Source organism: Artemia sp. Qi Xiang Cuo, chromosome 9 (genome assembly GCF_049724085.1).
Source record: "Artemia sp. Qi Xiang Cuo chromosome 9, ASM4972408v1, whole genome shotgun sequence".
In the NCBI taxonomy this organism is placed as follows: domain Eukaryota; kingdom Metazoa; phylum Arthropoda; class Branchiopoda; order Anostraca; family Artemiidae; genus Artemia; species Artemia sp. Qi Xiang Cuo.
In genome coordinates this window covers 1460378-1476915 of record NC_142802.1, presented here as the reverse complement: position 1 = coordinate 1476915, position 16538 = coordinate 1460378, and the positions used below count along the sequence as shown (strand labels likewise).

Sequence of the window (16538 nt, the reverse complement as noted above, 5' to 3'; positions counted from 1 at the left end):
TAATATTGTAATAGCATATATTACTATAATACTGTTAATTATATATATATATATATATATATATATATATATATATATATATATATTTTTTTTATATATATATATATATATATATATATATATATATATATATATATATATATATATATATATATATATATATATATATATATATATATATATATATATATATATATATATATATATATAATGCTTACACTTATGCTATAATACACTGTGAGGCTAATTCACGAAAATTAGGAAGAGGGGATGCAAAAATATATTTTCAAAATCTAGGGGCGGATGGGCTTTTGATATTTTTTCAATGAAAAAACCAAAAAGCCATTTCTCACTTAATCCATGATTAAATCAAACTGAAGACAGATATTAATTTCTAGTCTTGTTAAAAAAAAAATTCTGCTCAGTAGGACTTTTATTTTCAGGTTTGTTTTTCATTCTTGTGGACACCTCTTACCGTTTTAAACTTTTAGCTGATAAAATGGTTGATTTTCCTCAACCACTTTATCTTAAAGTTGGGTATTTTCGTTTTCCTTTTATTATTTTTTTCCTCTTCATCTTGCCAAGATCCTTTCATAAAACCCTAGTCAGGGCGAAATATGGCACCTTTCAACTCTCGTTCAGTTTAAACCTATTTCACCTCTTTTCTTGTAAACTCTTCTTTTGTCATAAGACAGGTTGAACCCTAAAATTAAGGATTAAGGCTCTTGGTTTTCCACACCAAGAACCTAATAGGTAAGGTTGGTCAAGAAACGGTACTAGACTTGTAGTCCAAACTGGTGGTCTTGATATCTGTTTCATTTCCTTCAGCCAGGAAGTGCAATAGGGAGCTCGGGGCATCCATTCTGTGCATTTGCAACCCTTCCTGTTAGCTTCCCCATATTTCTCTAGGTAACTATTTAGAGCTGGGTCGACTCTGGCTAAGGTTTCAGGTTCACGGTGGTGACCCCTCTTCCAAACAAAATAATCGGTGACACCAAGAGCATGACCCACAGTGAGTTTGCGAGACCCGGATCGTTTTTCTCAAGATCAGCGGGTTCCAAGAACTAGTCTCCTTGACCCGGATTTTATACAACAACAATGCGCAGACAAGAGGCATAGTGATTATAGGAATTGGCAATACTGATGTGGCAACGCTGCATTTGACTTCTGCATCCCTGACTTGGCTGACTTTTTTTCTTATCCCTGGGCTATACTTGACCTCAATATATAGATTTGACCCTCGGTGATATCTTTCAAATAGCCTACTTGAATGGTAGATGTGATGGCAAAAGTAAATCGAGCTAAGAAGAATCTCAAGTAATAGGATCCTTATTATTTTTGTGTAGAAGTTCACTTCGTAGGTGAAACCTATATTTCCAGCAAATGCGAATATCTGTTCATTTTAATGTATGTTATTTTCTTTTAAAGGTTAGAAATTTTTCTATGGCTACAATTTCTTATGATGTGAAGCCTGTGGTGGTTAAAATTCATATTTTCCGTAGTTAGGCATCCTGCGAATTTTATGCTTGTTTGTTTAATCTTAAAGATCATATTAACTTCGGTTTCCTATTTCTCCCTAAGTTCCTCACTGAAATTGCTATTTAAGGAAAATACATTTTATTTCTCCTTCTGTTTAAACTATTTTATCGATTTGTCTTCATGTTTTGCCCTTTAAAAGAAAACTTTTCTCCCCAATTTCAAGATCTATTGGTACTTTCGAAAGAAATAAGAATTATTTCATAATTACCAGTGTTCTTAATTACAAAACTTTGCAATGTCTTAACATGATTAACTCACCAAATTCTTAAAGTGAAAAAAAGAGCTTTGGTTCTTACCTTTTCCAATTATTAGAGAAATGCGAAACATAGTGGATTTATTGAAAAATTGGTGTGAAAATACCTCGGGCTAAAATCTTTCTAATTTATTGTTTTAAAACAATAGAAATACAAATTTTATTAGGAATTTGTTAAGAAAATAACTTGGGTTTCAGTCGTTTACTTTTTATGAAAGAATATGACATTACAAAAAAACAGTTTATGGAGATATTAATATAAAAATAATTTTTGATTTTTCTTTCAGTTTTTACGAAGTGTTAAAAAATCTTTTAGAGAAATGCGTTTGTTGTTTAATTTCAGCCTTCGTATGGAATAAAATACCGCATCCTTCTGAAAAAAAAAACAGATTTTTAATTTCATCCTGTGGTATAGTTTTAGCAGGTTTGTCAAAGAATATTTGTTTATAAATCAAAGATAATTTTTCATTTGTTTCTCGCTACTTACTAACTTCCTTATACAAAATTTCATCAAGAAAAATAACCATACAAAAACTTTCTCTTTCAATGTGTCCCCTCTAAGAAAAAAGCTCTCACCAATTTAAAATCTGTTATATTTTATTTTTATTCACGAACCGAAATTGTTCCATAACCACCAGATATGCACACAGTGAGAGGTTGATATCCCTGGGCCAATCACTTCTTCAAATATTAAGATTTTTCCTGATTTTGCCTGATAGATTTTCCCGGGTTAATAACTTATCTGTTTTTGGGTTATTTAATGAATTCGCCCTTTCCTGGAATGGATCTCGGTTACGTGTCTGACATTTATTATTTTACGCAATTCGCTGAAAAAATTCTGCCGTCTCATGTTGTTTAAGCAGGTAAATTTATCTTTTCCTGAAGATTATTTCCATATTTTTGTATCTATTTATTCCACGCTAAGTCCCTCTGTTAAAGTATAAGTTACAAGATTCCAATCAGGTATACAGGATTAAGCCTTGTCAAGATAAGTTCCAATATTCCCAAAGGTTTTCCTTGTCATTATGTTTAAAACTATTTCATAACTTTGCCCCTAAGTTTTTACTCATCGAAAATAGAAGTTCCAGCTTAAATTCAATATCTCTATATTGGTTCTTCTAGAAATGGTAGACCTTTTTTTTTTACCAGAGAACTGGTACGCCGTTGTTGTTGTACCAGGAATTACCATTTGTGTTTTGTAAGAAGTGTGTAATTTTTGTTTTCACTCTAAAGGTAAAATTTCTGCAAGTTTTCTATTTCCGAAAAAGTTCCTCAAGTGAAGTTTTCATCTACATTGCTCCAACGGTGTTTCCCTCTTCAGTCCGTTTGAACTATTAGTGTGGCCAAGTCGGTGGCCATAATCTGTGGCCAAAATTGGTCCTGTGAAAATGGAATTGGAATTCGATTTTATCTAACTCATAGCCTTTTCAGAATTGATACTCGTACAATTCTTTCACTGACATAACGCTAGATTTTTGAAACTTTTGAGAAAGCTTTGAACTATTTGTGACAATGATTTTTTATTTATTTATAAATCAATTCTAAGCGAAAAAATTACCATAGAGACGTTAAAATCGGACTAAAGCTTCTGCTGTTTATTTCGACAATATAAAAAGTTACTGACACAATCGTGAAAAGGGTTTTAAACGGGATGAAAAGTGAAACGGAGAGAAAAGGTTAAATATAAAGTCGTGAAATAGTTTTAACGAAAATGGGAATAATGTAATTAACCTTGATGGAAATTTTATGAGAAGAACTTGGTGAGATGTCGACTAAAATACATTTACGATTCAATTAAAAATTCACATGCTGATCTCTCCCAAGCTAGAATTAAATTATTAAACTCGTGAATTGAAATCGCAACTATTAGTGGCTCTACAAAATCGTTTTCATTCTGAAAAAACTGCTGTGTAGACGATTAATTTGAATTAGAACTTTTTTTTGACGGGAAAAAAGGGAAGAAAAATATTACTTTAAGATAAAATTGATGGTTTAAAGTAACATTATCCCTTTATTAACCGTCAAAAGAAATTTTTTTTTAATTCCAGTTCATCCACCACTAATTTCATTTTTAATTCAGCGGCTGAATCTTTTAATTCCAGATTTTTGGGAGGTATAGACAAGCACACTTTAGTTGTATCTTAAAGGTAAAGTTTCCATCGATTATCTGTTTCTCGCCTAGTTCTTCTCATAAAATTTTCATCAAGATAAATTACTTTATTCTCATGAGACTTCTTAGTCTCTAAAAATTTCTACCCATGGAAAGAAAAACAGAAGTTCCAACCTCAATTTAGTTTATGCTCTTGTCTTTTGAACTGATGAATTTTTCTTATACGAGTAAATAATTGTAATTTTGATTCTGTAGTTGAAACAAATCTAGCTTCTCGGGAGGCATAAGTGGCTTATGCAAATTTCTAATTTCACCTCAGAGGTATAACTTGCATCGATTTTCTGTGCTCCTCTCATAAAATTTTCATTAAGATATTATTCTCGATTTTTTCAATTTTCCTTTTGTTAAAGTTTATTTCATGGTTATGACTGTAACTGTTTACTTGTCGAAAGAAAAACAATATTTTCAACTTCAATTAATTGTCTATGCCCCTCTTTTCATTGTAATTATCATTAATTTTATTTTTTAGTTAAAATAGTCGGAACTTTTCTCGGTTGATAATGTTGCTTTGTTGATATGGTAGACAATTTTACCAGTAGTTTCTACACCTTTATTTGCTGATAATAACATCATTTTGATTACAGCCAAGACTGAATTTTTTATTAGAAACAACGCTGGTTAATTGCCTACAACTTATGAATTCTTGGCTAAGGGTTAATAAGCAAAATTCGAATATTAGTAAATCAAAACTTATAATTTTCTCCGGATCTAAGAATTATTATTCTTAGATAAGAGAGGTAATGACGGAAAATAGGGACATATTGAGGATTGCGTCTGCAGCATGTGTTGGTGTTGTGAAGATGGGAGTTCTCTTAACACATCCTGAGGGTCTATACAGAATTATCTTGAAATTTGGAACTTGTGAGAAAACTGGAGTGATTAATCCCTTTGAGTGTTTTAAGAAACTTGTATTTTTAACTTGCACGCTTGTAAAATATTTTTTTGTTACAGTATTTGGATGGGTTTGTTCCTACGACATCTTTTCCCAGCTTTCGGCGTAGCACCCCTGTTCTTTAATTTTTGTATTACTGAGTACCCCTTTCAAAAAAAAAATAATATATATTAGTAGTAATTAAAATGTATTAATAAATCGCTCAACAAAGCATAGATTAAAGCTATGTTATGCATAAAGTTTTTTTGGGTGAATGAGAAGAATGAAATTGTTTGTGTTGAGACGACAGATCGCCTTAATTTAGTTCTCTAGTTGTTAATATTAATCTAAACTGCGGTTGCACGTCCAATAATCTGTTCCTTGCACAGTGCAGGTTTAAGTTCCCACCTAACTCCAGCGCAACACATATCCCCACCAAACTCTTCTTGTACCCGTTTGGGAACGCGTACCACACCTTGGGAAACACTGCCCTATGGCAACTAAACACATAAGATTGTGTGGCACAAATGCAACTTGTCTTCTAAGAAGAAAGAAAAATCAGGAACTAGTCAGAAATTATTATGGAGATTTAAAAATACTACTGTCTTCTGGGTCTCGGGATTTTTGCATACCTCTTTCTTATTCATTAATTAAAAAAAAAACTTTCCGAAAAACAAGTTTTTCCAAAAAAATTAAAGACCATTTTAGACTTAAGCTCAGCAAATCCAAATACCTGTTAAAATTCAAACTCAAAACGACCAGAAATTACTATTAAAGAATAAATGAAACCCAAAACGAACAGAAATTAAATAAATAACCATAGTAAAAAACATACAACAAGTAATAATATAAAGGAATAAATATATCTTAAAGCGAGTAATGCTTAAATTTAATATGCAAATCAAGCTTGAAACAAACAAAAATCACTACAAACAAGAGTTTGGGTATCGCCTCCTTCTCTCACGGTAAAAGTCTAAAACCTACTGCGTCATTGGCGCTTTACTGAAAACCAATTTTGACAAATATTTTCTTTTGTACTTAATATTGAAAATAAACATTACAATTATAGTAAAATTTTGAACTGATGACCATTCAGCAATTAATATCATTATACATCAAATATTCAGCTTAATTTATTAGTTCTTTCTAAAGTTGTTGAAGACAAATATAGTTTCACTACAAACAAGAGTTTGGATACTGCCCCCTTCCTTAACTGTAAATAAAAACCAAAAGCCTTATGGCTTTGAAAACGAATTATATTACATATATTTTCTTTTCCAGTTCTTACAGCATTGAAAATAAAGATAAAATTACAGTAAAATAAATTCTTGAACTGATGAATTTTTCAACAATTAACATTATTACTCATCAAATATGCAATTTGATGTTGTTTATACTTTTTAAGACTTTTCAAGACGCATATAGTTTTCGTAAAGCGCCAATGACGCAGTAGGTTTTAGACTTTTACAGTGAGAGAAGGAGGTGATACCCAAACTCTTGTTTGTAGTGATTTTTGTTCATTTCAAGATTGATTTGCATTTCAATTTAAGTTTCACTCGTTTTAGGATTTATTTATTAATTTATATGAATATCTGTTGTATGTTTGTTTACATTGATTGTTTATTTAATTTATGTTTGTTTTAAGTTTCATTTATACTTCAATATCAAAATATTTCTTTTTCGTTTAAGCTTGATTTTCATATTAAATCTAAGCATTACTCACTCTAAGATATATTTATTCATTTATATTATTACTTGTTGTATGTTTTAGGCTATGTTTGTTTATTTAATTTCTGTTCGTTTTGGGTTTCATTTATGCTTTAATAGTAATATCTAGTCGTTTTGAGTTTGAATTTTAACAGGTATTTGTATCTGCTGGGCTTAAGTTTAAAATGGCCTTTACTTTTCTTTTAAAAACTTATTTTTCGGAAAGTTTTTTTAATTAATTTTTGTTCGTTTTTGATTGCAAAAAGTTTCAAAGTTTTTGAAAATTCCTTATTTAAAAATCAAACTTTAAGAAAAAGATCAAATGTTCATCAAAGTATCAAAACTGGTATCGAAGTAACAATATCAAGGTGAAAATTTGGATTTGTGTCAACCTCGGAGTTTTTCTTATCTGATGTATGAACTATTTTTTAACAAAAAGGCTATGTAACGATTATTAACGGATGGGTTTAGGGAAAAAGGGCGTTGGGGAGAGGCTAATTGCCCTTCGGTCTCTTTTGACTCTTTAAAAGTGAACTAGAACTTCCTATTTTCAATCAAATGAGCCGTTTCTGAAGTTTATACGAGCATCCCTTCTATAAGAACCATATATATCCCCAGAGTATAACTTACAACGCCTCTCCTTGGGCCCTGGGGGGTTGTGGTGACCCCGGAAATTTAATATCAGATGGGTTTATCCATCCGATAAACCCAAAGGCGTGGAGGGCGGGAGGGGCTAGTTGTCCTCCGATCTTTTTTTACTCTGAGAAAATGAACTAGAACCTATAATTTCCATTCAAATGAGCACTCTCTGAGGTTTATACGAGCATCCCTTTCATAAGAACCATATACGGCCCCAGGACATAGCTTACAATGCCTGCCCTCCCGGGCCCTGAAGGGTTGTGTCGACACCGGAGTTTCGTTACCTGACATTTGAATTATTTAAAAAAAATGCTATCTCAAAATTTGTATCGGATGGGTTTGGGGGAAAAGGGGCGTTGGGGCTTGGGGCCCTCCGATCTCTTTTGACTCATAAAAATTGAACTAAAACTTTAAATTTCCATTCAAATCAGCTCGCCCTGAAGTTTATACGAGAATCCAGTCCATAAGAGCCGTATGTGCCCCCAGTGCATAACTTACAGTAGCTGCCCTCGGGCCCTGGGTGGTTATGTCGACACCGGATTTTTTTATCTTACCTTTCAACTATTTTTAAAAAAATGGCTATCTCAAATTTTTATCGGATGCAGTTGAGGGGAGAAGGGGCGTGGGGGGGATAGTTGCCCACTGATCTCTTTCAACTATTAAAAACTAAGCTAGAATTTTCAGTTTCCAATCAAATGAGCCGTCTCTGAAGTTTGTACGAGAATCCCTTTTATAAGAACCATATACGCCCCCGGGGACAACACTTACAACGCCTACCTCCCGGGCCCTGGGGGGTTGTGTGACACCGGAGTTTTTGTTGTCTAATTTTTGAACAATTTAAAAAAACTGGATATCTCAAAATTTGTAGCAGATGGGTTTGGGGGGAAAAGGCGTGGGGGGGGGGGTTAGTTGCCCTTAAATCTCTTGACTCTTAAAGGGTCAACTAGAACTTTCAATTTCAATCAAATGAGCCCTCTATGAAATTTATACGAGCATCCCTTTCATAAGAACCATACATGCCTTTAGGGCATATCTTAGAACGCCTTCCCCTGGGCCCTGGGGAGTTGTACTGACAACGGAGTTTTTCTTATCCGACTTTTGGACCATTTTTTTTTTTAACAAAATGTCTATCTCAAAATTTTCATCAGATGTGGTTTGGAAAAAGAAGGCGTGGGGGGGGGGGGGCTAGGTGCCCTCGGATCTCTTTTGACTATTAAAAAGTGAACTCGATCTGTCGATTTCCTATAAAATGAGCCCTCTCTGAAGTTTATACGAGCATCTCTTTCATAAAAACCATATATGCCCCTCGGCATAACTTACAACGCCTGCCCCCGGGCCCTGGGGGGTTGTGTCGACACCTGAGTTTTCGTTATCTGACTTTTGAACAATTTTAAACTTAGTGACTATCTCAAATTTCTTGTCGGATGCATTCGGGAAAAAAGGGGAGCGGGGGACTAGTTCCCCTACAATCTGTTTTGACTTTCAAAAGTTAAAATAGAATTTACTATTTACAATCAAATGAGCCCCCTCTGAAGTTTTTATCAGCATCCATTTCATAAAAACTACATATTCTCCCAAAGCATAACTTACAAAGCGTACCCTCGGGACCTGGGGGCTGTGTCGACCCCCGAGTTTTCGTCATATGGTCTTTGAACTATTTCTTAAAAAATAGCTATCTCAAAGTTTCATCAAATGGGTTTGAGAACAAATGGAGTGGAGAAAGGGGGGATAGGTGCCCTCCAATCTCTTTAGACTCTTAAAAAGTGAACTAGAACTTTCAATTTCCAATCAAATGAGCCCTCTTTGAAGTTTTTACGAGCATCCCTTCCATAAAAACCATACATGCCTTTAGGGCATAACTTAGAACGCCTTCCCCTGGGCCCTGGGGAGTTGTACTGACACCGGAGTTTTTCTTATCCGACTTTTGGACCAATTTTTTTTTTTTTAACAAAATGTCTATCTCAAAATTTTTATCAGTTGTGGTTTGGAAAAAGAAGGCGTGGGGGGGGCTAGGTGCCCTCGGATCTCTTTTGACTATTAAAAAGTGAACTCGAACTGTCGATTTCCTATAAAATGAGACCTCTTTGAAGTTTATACGAGCATCTCTTTCATAAGAACCATATATGCTCCTGGGCATAACTTACAAAGCCTGCCCCCGGGCCCTAGGGGGGTGTGACGACACCTGAGTTTTTTTTATCTGACTTTTGAACAATTTTAAACTTAGTGACTATCTCAAATTTCTTGTCGGATGCATTCGGGAAAAAAGGGGAGCGGGGGGCTACTTGCCCTACAATCTTTTTTGACTCTCAAAAGTTGAACTAGAACTTTCAATTTCCAATCAAATTAGCCCTTTCTCAAGTTTTTACGAGCATCCCTTCCATAAGAACTATATAGGCCCCCAGGGTAGAGCTTACAACACCTACCTACGGGTCCTGGGGGGCTCTGTCAACCTCGGGGGGTTCGTTATATGGTCTTTGAACTATTTTTAAAAAATGGCAATCTCAAAGCTCTTATCGAATGGGTTTCAGAAAAAAGGGCATGGAGAAAGGGGGGCTAGGTGCCCTCTGATCTCTTTTGACTCTTAAAAAGTGAAATAGAAATTTCAATTTCTAATCAACGCGCCCTTCTTCGAAGGTTATGTAAGTATCACACTCGTGAAAGCCATTCATACTCTAACCAACTAACTTAGAACACGTGCCCCGGGCCCTGGGAGTTGCTTCGATACTGTATTTTCTTTTACATAATCTTAGAACTATCTTGGACGAAACAGCAATCTAAAAATCTTTATCGGATGTATTTGGGAAAAACGGGCGTGGGGGGGGGGGCTGGTTACCCTCCGATTTAATTTGACGGTTAACAAGTTAACAAAGACTTTTAATTTCCAATCAAATGACCTCTCTCTGTGGTTTATACGAGCAGTCCTTCTATTAGAGCCATATATGCCCCCAGGGCATAACTTATAACCCTTGCCCTGAAGACTGTGGGGGGAGTGTTCTGCCCAAAGATATAGTTTCCAGAACGTTCAACTACGTTGAACAAAATGGCTATCTCAAAATTTTGATTGGATGTGTTTGGGGAAATGGTGGACGAGGAAGGGGTGTTAGTTGCCTTTCAATCACTTTCGACTATTAAAAAGGACACTAGCCATTTAAATTTCCAATTGAATGAGCCCTTTTTGAATTTTTTCCGGCAATCCTTTCTATAAAAAAAACCTTATATACCCCCAGGGCATAACTTACAGCCCTTATCTTGAGGGCTGTGGGGGGGGGGTTTGTCATCCTCAAAGACCAAATTTTCAGAATTTTCAACTACGTTGAATAAAATGGCTATCTCAAAATCTTGATTGGATGTGTTTGAGGAAAAGGTTGGCATGAGAGTGGGGTTAGGTGCCCTCTAATCACAATCACTTTCGACTATTAAAAAGGGCAGTAGCCCTTTGAATTTCCAATCGAATGAGCCCTTTTTGAAGTTTCTACGACAAAGCTTATATGCCCCCAGGGTATAACTTATAACCCTTGCCCTGAGGACTGTGGGGAGAGTGTCCTCCTCAAAAATATAATTTCAATCTGGAAATCAACTACGTTGAACAAATGGCTATCTCAAAATTTTTATTGGATGTGTTTGGGGAACTGGTGGGTTTGGAAGGGGTGTTGGTTGCCTTCCAGTCATTTTTGACCCTTAAAAAGGGCACTGGAACTCTCGATTTCCAATCGAGTGAGCCCCCTTTGAAGTTTATACGACGACCCCTTCCATATGAAGTGCCTCTGTGAAAAAAAAAATAAAAAAATAAAAAAACATTGGAGCCGTATGGCCTGTACTATTGGCAACGCTATAGCATTGCCTCTGATCAGTGTATTCTTGTTAAGAATTTATTTATGTTTTTCGATTTGTGCATTTCAGATCATGATAGACGTGGTTGTTCCTAGCTTGTGTACTTTGACTGGAGTCCACTCGTTCTGGTTTTATGTATTTATTTAGTATTATATGTTGCAAAACGTTATTTTATAGTCGTTACATGTTTTCAGGTCGTTCTGCTTTTGTCTCGAGAGTTAAACAAAGAAGTTGTATTGCATTTTATTTTTCGATAATTTGACTCGACAGCAACTTCAAAATTGGCAAGTTCCTTAGCTCCTGGTCTGAAAACTTCACCCCATCTTCTTTATTAACGCGTCCAAAAGGAGGGCTACGGGGGGAGAGAAGCTAAGAACCCTCCTTTGAAGTATACAGTATATACAAATATTCAATTTTGATTTTCGATCGATGTCTTATTCGAAGTTATATCAACCCTAAACTGAGTTGAAGCGTTCCCGAAATAGAATCCTGACTAGAGCCCTGACAGGAAGATCCTTACGTCCAGTAAAAAAAAAAAACTAAAAAAAAAGAACAACAACAACAACACCTATCATTCATTTCATTTAAAAACTACAAGTATCTACAAAATATGCAAATGTATCCGGTCTAAGATTGTTTGGATCTGTAAGCCACGCCAACATGAATGAAATATGGTACAAAAAATGGGATAATATACGGCAACGCCGCAATGAGCAGAAACTCAAATGTAGGAAGCGCAAGATCTATTTCTTAGGATATAAGTACATGTGCTACTTCTATCAGTAATACTTGTCATCTCTATTTCTTTATTTTGTTTCTTTTCCCTAATTATGGATTTTATGTAAATTAGATGACTTTTTTCTTGTCTGGTCAGGGTTTCTTGAACAAGCGTTAGCTTCTAGAGCCCAAGGCATGTTGTGTTTGTGTTGTTGTCTCTTTGCGAAAACAAGTTCAATTCCATTCAGGAAATGTTATCGCACAAATTTTGTTTTCGTCTCAAAGGTAGTATTTTCTTCAGTTTTCTGTTTCTCACCAAGTTCCACTCGTAAAATTTTCGTCAAGATAAATTGCCTAATTCCCGGAAGGGTCCATTTTTTATTCTGTTTGAGCTACTTGATAACTCTGTCTGAAAATTTTTCCCCTGGCGAAGGAAAACAATTCTCTGTCTAATCTAAACCCCTCTAAAATTTACATCTTCCTCTGCAACACCTTTCAGCTGGACTAAGGAAATCTAGAAAATAAAATTAATTCTGCTATTGTGTTTTTTAACCTGTTTTGAGACTCCTGGGGTCTAGAAAACTAGTGTTTCCTTTTTTGCTTTTTTAATATTAGAAGTTTTTTTTCAATTGATGGAGAAAAACCTAATTCGTTACTTTACGTGTTAAGTAATTCGTTAGGTGCACATTAAGAACAAGAAAGTTGAAGTAAAGGAGTCATTTTTAGGAGGTTATTATCAGCTTACATGAAAAGGAGCTGTGGACAAAGTTGAAGTAAAGGAGTCATTTTTAGGTTATTATCAGCTTACATGAAAAGGAACTGTGGACAAAGTTGAAGTAAAGGAGTCATTTTTAGGTTATTATCAGCTTACATGAAAAGGAGCTGTGGACAAAGTTGAAGTAAAGGAGTCATTTTTAGGTTATTATCAGCTTACATGAAAAGGAGCTGTGGACAAAGTTGAAGTAAAGGAGTAATTTTTAGGTTATTATCAGCTTACATGAAAAGGAGCTGTGGACAAAGTTGAAGTAAAGGAGTCATTTTTAGGTTATTATCAGCTTACATGAAAAGGAGCTGTGGACAAAGTTGAAGTAAAGGAGTCATTTTTAGGTTATTATCAGCTTACATGAAAAGGAGCTGTGGACATTACACAGAATATTTTAAATGCAATTGAAGAAGATGGTCTGGATATAGCAATGTGCCGACGGCAGGGCTATGACAACACTCACAACAATGGCTAGAGTACATTCAGGAATACAAGCTAGGATTCATGAGCTTAATCCTAAAGCATTGTTTGTAACTTGTGCCAACCATTCACTAAATCTTCGCGGGGTGTACTCTTTTGCTACAGTTCCATCGTGTGTGACGTTTTTTGGTACTTTGGAAAGGTTGTATGTTTTTTTCTCATGCTCAACACACAGATGGAATATCCTATTGGAAAATGTTTAAGTTACAGTCAAATGACTTGCAGAAACCTGGTGGAGTGCTCACTATGAAGCTCTTAAACCAGTGTTTAGATGCTTTAACAAGATTGTCGATACCATTGAGAAACTTTGTGACTCTTCAGAAACTCTCGACACTCGAGGAGCAGCTCAAACTTTGTTGAATTCGATGTGAGATTTCTCTTTTTTGTTCTTTTTAGGTTTATGGAATAGTGTCCTTGAAGAAGTCAATCACACCCAAAAATACCTGCAAATTGTTGAAATAAGTTGTGAAAAGTGTATAATCAAAATGAGGAGTTTAAACGCCTTTTTGAATGACGGTGTTTGAGAGACGGTGTTGTGAGAGACGGTGTTTTTGAGAGACGGTGTTGTGGAAAAGGCAATGGAACTTGCAGAAGCTATTTGTGATGAGATGGACATTCCCCTAGCCAATCGAAGAAATATTACAAGAAAGAAACTGATGCCCAGAGAAAAAGCTGCTGACGAGCCTCTAACTTTGGAAGAAGAAATAAAAATATCGATGTTAGAGTGCATTGACATTTTTCAAAAAGAAACCAAAAGGTGTTGCTAAGGCATGGAAGGAAAATCACTTCGGATTGCTGTCTTGGATACCAAAAGCTTGCTAAAGAGTTCAGAAACTGAAGTGCTAAAAATAATAGGCTAAATTTGACAATTAAGAAGAAATGTCTTCAGGAGACATGTTAAATGAAATCCCAGGTATGAGGAGGTTTTTACAAGCGGCAAACATTCCTAAAGAAGTGGAGTTCTTTGAGATTACTGCAGTTTATAGTTGAATATGAGCTTCCAGACTCTATTAATAATATAACTTTAGCATTAAGGGTTTACCTCACATTATATGTCTCTGTTGTTTCTTGCGAGATTAGTTTTTTTTTTAACTCAAGCTTATTAAAACTTATTTTAGTTCTACTATGAGCCATGCTCGACTATCGAGCTTAGCCATGCTATCTATTGAAAACAGTGCAGCAAAAAAGATAGATTTTGATGGGGCTATTTCTAAATTTGCAGAAAACAAAGTTGGAAAGAAATATATATATATATATATATATTATATATATGTATATATATATATATATATATATATATATATATATATATATATATATATATATATATATATATATATATATATATATATATTATTCTCGTATTTCTTCTTAAAACGTTTATAATAAAAGCCCCTGCCCAATTTAGCCTTACTTAATGTAAACCACGAATTAAAATGGTGTTGTTTAATATTGTAATAATAATAAAGTTAATATGTATAAAAGTGTTGTATTTTGCTTAAATCTATGTAACTTATTTACATTAAAATGTTTACATACCAATTTCATACAGTAAGCAATTTACTTTTCCTTTCACTCCTTAATTCGAACACTTCAAATAGCTTTTTTAATTGTATGTTTCAACCATAAACAAATATGACTCAAAAATGTTTAAGTGTTTGATGGGGGGGGGGGGTGACAAGTTGAAATTCCGCCCCGGGTGTCACAAGACCTTGCTGCGCCACTGTGAGAAATAAAATGTGTAAAGAAAGGTTTTCTCGCCCTCTTTAAAAAATAGCAACATTCGTGGTGATATTAGTTGATTCTGTTTATAACCCTCTATCCTAAAGAATTATTGAATGTGTATAAAAATATTAAAATTTTTAAAAGTAATTTAATCATAACCTTCACGATGCTACCTTCTCTTGGAGATAGTTCTTTATAGTACAGTTTGAAGAGACTCGTTCGATGATTGTTTACCATTAATAATGACCTCCCTGAAGAGGTAGCTACACGAATGTTATTATCACTAGATTCCTTTCAAAGAATTTTTAATATTGTTGTGCATAGCTAATGACCCTCGGACAGAGAAAGATCTTCAAAGGGAGGATTAAGCAATGGAAATAGGTCCAACTTTGAAAAATGTATTTTTAAGTATTTCATCGCGATTATCGAACGAAAAAGGATGTAAATAATTTTGGACTTTACTTGGGACTTAGAGAGTCTAGTTAGGAGACCTAGATAAAAAACTAGCTCTTTTTGATAGAAATACGTGTTGTGTGGTCAGCCACCCTTGGGAGTTATCATTGATTCTATAAAGAAGTGTTCAAACCACTTAGTGAAATCTAGTGTTGCTCCCAAAGAAGAGATCCTAGGTCTTGTTGAAAACTGTGCTTTAATTCTAATGGTTTACACTGTTGATGTATTTTTGTAAGCTAGTCTCTTTATTCATTAATTGTGGAGAGACAAATGACAGTATCTTTTAAAGACCTCATTGATTTTAAAAGCAAATTCAACTGGGAATTTGCACCAATTGGATTTGTTTCGCACAAAGAACGTATGTTATTCAGAACCTGATTGGTTCTTTTATATGAAATATTAGCCAATAACAAGAAACAAAAGAACGAAACCGTTTTATAAGTAGACTATCAGTTTCTCTGTGGCTCTACTTTCCCTGGTAAGTCATTCCTTATTATAAATGGTATTCGAATCAAATCTGGATAGACATTTCTGTTCGACATTTTTTTTTTTTTTTTTTTTTTTTTTTTTTTTTTTTTTTTTTTGTACGTTTGACACTGTTTCTACGTTGCAAGATTGTGGTTTTGAGATCGGTGATCGTGAACCTTATAAAATTTCAGTCCTAGCACCAATCTACAAATTACTTTCAACGATTTGAATAGTTGTTGAAAAAAAAAAAAAATTGGATAGGTCAATCTCGAAGCCTCAACTCTTTCTGGGATCCGATTGAAAATCTCCCAAAGAGAGGACTAAGTCTACAATGGTAGAAAATAACATTTACGCCCGAGAGAAAGGTGAACGAAAGAAAGGTGCAAAAAGAGCTTTCTTTAGAGAGCTTTTGTAATGCTTCCTAACTACCCAGCTGTCATGTGTTGCAGAAAAAATAGCTACTTAGTGTGTATTATCGTCTTTGGTTACTAATATCATCAGCAAGATTACGTGTCCTTGAAGTATAAGGCGTAATAATTAGACCACATAATACAAGGCTTCTTGCTAGGGAACAGGGCACTGGGCAACCGTCTCGGTGACAAAATATCTAAAATCTCAACGTTTTCATTGACTACATTTCTATCCTAATGTTTACTTTAGAGCACATGTGGTAAATGTTAATATTCCTTGCTGCTCGAAATTTTCCAACTAACGCGTGGCATTGTTGATATTTTTTGGTATATGCGGCAGATTACGGCCAGGAAGTTCGAGTAATGTAACCCCCATAGCCCCAATCTCACCCCTTAAATAGTAAAAATACAAGGAAAATAATTTGAAACTTAAATTTTTCGTAATGTTTTGATTCAAGGCAACTTGTGAATATTAGCTTGAAACAATTATCAGAGCTTTTTGTCTTTAAACA

General features: G+C 34.6%; 1 protein-coding gene across 6 annotated transcripts in view; it reads left to right on the top strand.

Moving 5' to 3' along the window:
• The window catches only part of LOC148948206 (serine/threonine-protein kinase DCLK1), a 177750-nt gene that overhangs the window by 106147 nt on the left and 55065 nt on the right, over window positions 1-16538 (top strand). The window lies entirely within an intron of this gene.